A 6,000-nucleotide genomic window follows, 5' to 3' on the forward strand; every position below is an offset into this window, starting at 1 on the left:
CTCCCATGTCTGATGGGCAGTCAGAGAAGTTTGTGCTGGTTCAAGAGCTAATTAGGCCTGGCTGTTCATCAAATGCAGGAAATGGGGGAGGGGGAGGGGCAAGAAACAAACACTGTTGCCTATGTGATGCGTGTCCACGACAAGCCTGCCCCTCAGAAGATGATCTTTTTCCCAGGAAAAACAAAATTACAGTGCTTTCCCATCAGCTCAGATTGACCCTAAGTATAAAACATAATGAATGCCTGCTCTGCTGCCTGTTAAAGCACTGAACGTTTTGTGTACAGTCAAGGCTATTGTTAAGCTGGTGCACATGGCCATCTAGAATATTAAAATATCGACATAGCTTGTAGGTAGGCGTTGGGAAACATCTGCCACACCAGCCTCCTGACAGCCTGACTCCGCCCCAGATGCCCCAACCCCAGGGGGTCTCGCTGGTCCCACTCAGAGCAATGACCAGTGTCAGTTCTCTCATCCTTGCCCATGCTTTGGCAGCAGTTAATATTTTGAATTTGGCTCTTGGTATACTATCCCACTCCATCCTCATACAAAGCCCTGGTACCATCTCTGTCTTACAGATGAGGAAGATGCGGCTCAGTGACCTGCCCAAGGTCATACAATGAAGGTCCAGAGCTGAAGTTGGAACCTAGGCGACTGACCAGCTGTGGGCACTTGACCACTGGACCACCAACCACATTTGTGTTGCAGAGATGGTCGCCCCATGCCTTGCTCCTCCCCCTTTACTACAGAACTGACGCAGAGTCTAAGAGAAACTCCTGATCACCAAGCCAACGAGAACTTCTAATTACCATACTTTCAGCCCCATTCAGCCCAGCAGTGTGTATCTGCCACCCGTGTGACCACCACAGAGCACAGCTCATCTGGAGCCTATGCTCCTGGGCAGGGGGAACGCTAGGGGCCAGGAAACCTATGACTTGGGGTCCACCCCAGGTATGCTTCCTCCCTTCCCCCACCCCGCCCCCATCAACTGTTTGTATTCAGACCACCCCCACCCCGCCCCCATCAACTGTTTGTATTCAGACCACCCCCACCCCGCCCCCATCAACTGTTTGTATTCAGACCACCCCCACCCCGCCCCCATCAACTGTTTGTATTCAGACCACGTGTACTTGTATTCAGGATGGCGGCTGTCATCACGTGGAGGGCTCCGGGCTAAGAGACACACTTTTCCCACGCTCCTCTGAACAATGGGGAAGGACGTACACTGCCCAGGAAGATTAAGGCTGACGGGTAGGAGTTTGTGTTCGTGGAGGATGTTTCAGGATGGGACAGTAACCCTCAAGTGCTCAATCTCTGAGAATCTTCTGTAAATTGGACACTGCTGAGCCTAGGTCCACCCTGGCTAGAGTTATGGGATAAATAACGTCCCCTGAAAGACCTGCTTGGTCCCAGAACTGCACCCACACCAACAGTCACTAGATATAAAATGCTATTGTCATTAATGCCATAATAGGTGCCCCCTCCCCATGCTCCTGCAAGGGTTGTATAGTCAGATTTAGAGAATGCTAGTAAGCCCAATGATATGGGCGTCTCTTCTGCAGGACTTACCATAACCTTGATGGTACAAAAATGAATGACGTATCTCTGAGAGGGCTCATCTCATTTGGGCATTTCACCAATGCAACACCTGTAACTATCTCATGGCTAGAGCTCTGAACACTGGCAAATGCTACTCTGAAGAGCTGGGCAGGGGGGTGGAGAGTTTTAACCACTGGAAAGAGGGGCCATTTTTAACCCAGCGGTTTCCACAAGGGAAACACACTTTCCATTTCCTCTTTCTCTTACCAAAGTCTTAACTTACCCTGGGTTCCCTTCTGGGAGGCCCCTAATTTGCTCTTACTAAAGCTCCCATTAAGGTCAAAACAAGGTTTACAGGGCACTCTTACTTCATCTACCCCCAAGCTGTTTTTCTAATGAGGTACTCATTATGAAAAGGGGAATGACAGCCAAATTTTAGGGCGCATTTGTCTGTGTCAGACACTGTTCTGGGTGTTTGTGTGGGTTCTGTCTTTCAGTTCATTCACTCACACTTCTCTTCAGTTAATTCTGCTTGGAGATCTTCCCTCTTCCCTCAAGCACTGCCCTTCAACGGGAGAGCTGGCTCTCTCCTCCCCATGAAGCAGGCCCCATGGGAAGGGACTAACAAAGCTGACAGTGATTCCGGAGCTCACCCACTCTCTCACACACACACACACCACATATTCTCCCCAGGACCTCTGAATGCGCCCAAGCCCATTGTGGATGCTCCTTTGGTGACCTCAAGAAGGCGTTACAGAAACTAATAACTCACTTTTTCTTTTGTACTCACTAGGCAATCTACATAATATATTATCATGGACAAACATATTCTAACAACCCAGACAAACAGATATTCTTGTCTTTACTTCAGAAACAAGATTCTGGGCTCAGAGGAGCTAAGTGGTTTACATGAGGCTTCACAGCGGGCAAGTGGCCAGGAGGGGATTTGACCCCAGGTTCAATCCAAAGCCTGGTTTCTATCCGAGGTACCATCATGCTTCAGCTGTGGAAATGAACAAGCTGAGGAATTTATACTATTTTTTGTTTGTTGTTGGTTTTCAGAAATGACATTGTCAGTCAGTGGAGAAGCCCCAGACTGGAATCCAGGAGGCCTGGTTACAAGGTGAGGCTGTCCTGAGACTGTTCTCCTGGTCCCTGCCACTACCCGCCCCCACTTCCCAACATAGTGGTGCCCTCAGCTCCCTCCTAAGGAAGAGCTGTCCGATCAGTCACCCAGTTCAACTTGAGTTTCACATAAACAATGAATGATGTCTAAGTACATCCCAAATATTGCATGGGTCATACTTACGGTTGAAAAATATTTATTGCTTATCTGAAATTCAAGTCTGTGTGTCCAGCCATTTTATTTGCTAAATCCAGCCACCCACCCTAGTGTGGGAGGCATGCTGGGAAGTCTCACGCCTGGCTCCAGGTCTCAAGTGTTGCTCCAATAGGAGTTGCCATGGCAGCCTGAGCAGGCCATTCTGTAGCTGTCTCCACTTACCTCTCCTGCTTCACCTCGCCCCTGTGCACTGAACACTCTGAGCTACTTTCAGTTTCCATGGATGCGTCATGCTGCTTCTGGCCAACAGTCTTAGCTCTTAGCACTTGCTGTGCTCTGTGCCTGTTCTCCCCCTCTTCCCCTCCCTGGCTAATTCTCATTGATCCTTCAGGTCTCTACGTAGGCTTCTGCCAGGAAGCCTTCCTGGGATGCACCTTTGACCATTTCCTCCCACAACCCTCCAGCACTGAGGTAGTTAGTAGCCTGCCCTTTCCCATCTAGGTCCCCAGTGTTGGCGGCACTGCTCTGGGGACGCATGGCGGGACGCATGCACTGTCGTCTCCCCATACCCAGCCTGGCCTCAAGTAAGAAGTCAGTAAATGCTTATCAAATGAATGAATGGATGAATGAATAAATGAATGAATGCAGACTGTCTTACCAGAGCTGTCTCTTGAATGTGACTATTTCTTTCCTCCCTCCCATCTTGACTGACTTTTTCATCTCTGCCTCCTCTTCCCCCTCCCCCTCCGGAGGAGTTATGAAAGGCTGGGCTTAGGTCCACAGCAGCATTTTTTGGCTTGAACTCAGGTGAGGAGAAAGCAGCCACGCAGCACAGAAGGGCCGCCTCATGTCCCCATGCCATACCAACTGCCCCTATGGGCTCAAGTCCTGCGACAGGTCAGAAGAAAGCTCTTCCTCCTCTGAATTACAAACCCTCGTGCAAATGCCCCCTGTGTCCAAACCTCTGCTTTCCTTCTCCACTGAGTCTTTGAAAGAAGTCTAATTGGATTGAGCGCCACATTAGGGGTGTGAGAAGATGCCAGTGTCAGATGGCTGAGGTTAGGGCAGGTGGTGGGGCTCGGTGGGCTCAGAACATCACCCATATGTTCCCTGCTCACCCACCCAAGGCTTTGCCCACGCACAGCCTGACAGGAGAAGGCAGCACAGAATTTAACTCTTAAGCAGCATTCAGAAGGTAGTTTCCAAAGAACAAATGTGGTGGCCAGTGTTAACTTGAGTCCCCACCACACACACACACACACACACACACACACACACACACACACACACACACCAGATCCCTGCCTCTTTCCCCTTGCAGACCCTTCTTGCTATAAGTTGGGGCCTGATTCAGAAAATGCTCTCTCAGGAGGCAAGAGGGGGGCGCAGGCACGGTGAGTGCGCCCCGGGCCGGCGCAGGGTGGGGGTGTAGGGGGCACTGGGAGCTGCTCAAAGGCAGGATTTGGAAAAGCCCTGTTTGTTGTCTGTTCTGACCTTTAAAGGCAGGTGGCCTCTCCTGCCTTCTCAGCGTCGCCCCAGCCTCCCCTGTCTGAGTACTTGTTAAGAGGACCCAGAGGGAGAAATACCCTTCAGTCTCATATTAACTGCAAACAGAGACTCCCTCCTCCCCTGCGGAAGGCTAGCCAGCTAGCCCAGCCCGCGCTGCACCTGCGGCTCCGCCTGCCTGCCGGTCCGAGGCTGCGTTCCCAAGAACTCGGGTCCCATCCAAGTACCCACACTCCCCGGAGCGCCCCCCTCCATCCCTTCCACCTCGTCCAGACGCCAACTTCTGGCGGTTGATCGGCCCGGATCGCGGGAGGGGACTCACACGTAGGGAAGCCGACTCCGGCGGCGGCTCTCGGCTGGGCCAGGTGAGTCGGGGCTGCGCAGGTACGGGGGCTCGGGGCTCAGGGCTCGGGGCTCGGGGCTCGCGGCGGCTCCGGAGACCTCCGCTGAGTAAGAGAGCTGACAGGTTTGCGTTTTCCCCTCTCCTCCTCCTAGTTAACCACACCCCTGCTGCTCTCCTCCCCACTTCCTTAAAGGGTGGGGTGTGTTGTCTGTGGTGCTGAGTGTGTGCCTGCTCCAGCCTCTTACCATAAACTCTGAAGTAGACGCCTCCTCCATTCCTTGAAGGGCACGTGCTCACCTGGGGGGCCATCTCCGTCATGCCCCAAACTCAGATGGGGTCTTCTGCTGTTTAGTACCCCCCGGGAGCATTTGCGCACCCAATCCTTACCACTCCACTCCTTCCTCCTCCTTCCATCCCACCCACAGACTTTTGGAAGCCACATTCAAAAGTTACAGTTTCCTCTCCAGCCCTCCTTAACCCCCCCCCCCCCCCGTATTTTTCAGCGTCAGAGACTACCTGCCTCCATACTGTCAGCACCTGTTCCCCTTCCTGTTTCTTCCTGCCCTAAAGCGCCCAACCCCTATTAAGGGCACCAGGAATCAGTGAGTATCACCAGGGGCTTTGCTGAACTCAACACCACAGACCAGCTCCCTGCGCTGCGACAGAGCAGGACAGAGTGTGGCACAAGACAGTCACAGAAGCTAAACAGCCTTTTCCCGCCCACTTGTCTCCACATGGTTCACCTCTTTACTCAGGCCAGCAGGACAGTGAGATTCAAGGTGACCACTCAAGGGCACTTAGCAACCCTTTCCTCATCTCACTAGAAAGATTCTAGATTTTCTCCTGAGCAGAAAGAAGTGAACTCAACTTAGCATAAGGTCAAAAAGTTGGCGTGTACTCAGCAACCCCACATCCTTAAAGCTTTCCTCCAGGGTCCCTACCCCAAACTTCTTAACTCTGTGTCCCGTAAAGAACTAGGATCTCACCCAGTTCAGGAGGATGCTCCTCACAAGGTTGGCTCTGAGGATGGCAGCCCCTGGAGTCGTGTGGCCACATGTGACAGCCTGGCAGGCACAACCACCCCTATGACACTTCCTGACCTCCGTCCCCAAATTCAGGAGCAACTGTACCAGGAGAACAGCAGGATATGCCAGTATTCGGTGGGCATGTCTAAATGGCATGCTAAGGGAGCACTCAGCTGACATAATTTTATTTAGTTCTCCCCATTTCCTGCAAACCATGCCCATAAAACACATCCATGCCTGTAAAGCCAGAAAGTCCATGTTTCTCAAAGTATGATCAGTGTAGCTTTTAAAATGTAGGTAGCTGGACA

The 6,000-nt window shown here is 51.9% G+C and overlaps 1 protein-coding gene across 3 annotated transcripts in view; it reads right to left on the bottom strand.

The window, feature by feature from the left end:
- The window catches only part of PTK2B (protein tyrosine kinase 2 beta), a 132,113-nt gene extending 127,285 nt beyond the window's left edge, over positions 1–4,828 (bottom strand). For 2 of the 3 annotated variants that reach the window (XM_066341423.1, XM_066341414.1), the window contains exon 1: positions 4,647–4,828. The gene's annotated coding sequence lies outside the window, so the exon portion shown is untranslated. The remainder of the gene's footprint in view (positions 1–4,646) is intronic. The other variant, XM_066341382.1, reaches the window with a different exon arrangement.
- Positions 4,829–6,000: the final 1,172 nt, after the last annotated feature.

The sequence above is a fragment of the Saccopteryx leptura genome, chromosome 1 (genome assembly GCF_036850995.1).
Source record: "Saccopteryx leptura isolate mSacLep1 chromosome 1, mSacLep1_pri_phased_curated, whole genome shotgun sequence".
NCBI classification, from domain to species: Eukaryota; Metazoa; Chordata; class Mammalia; order Chiroptera; family Emballonuridae; genus Saccopteryx; species Saccopteryx leptura.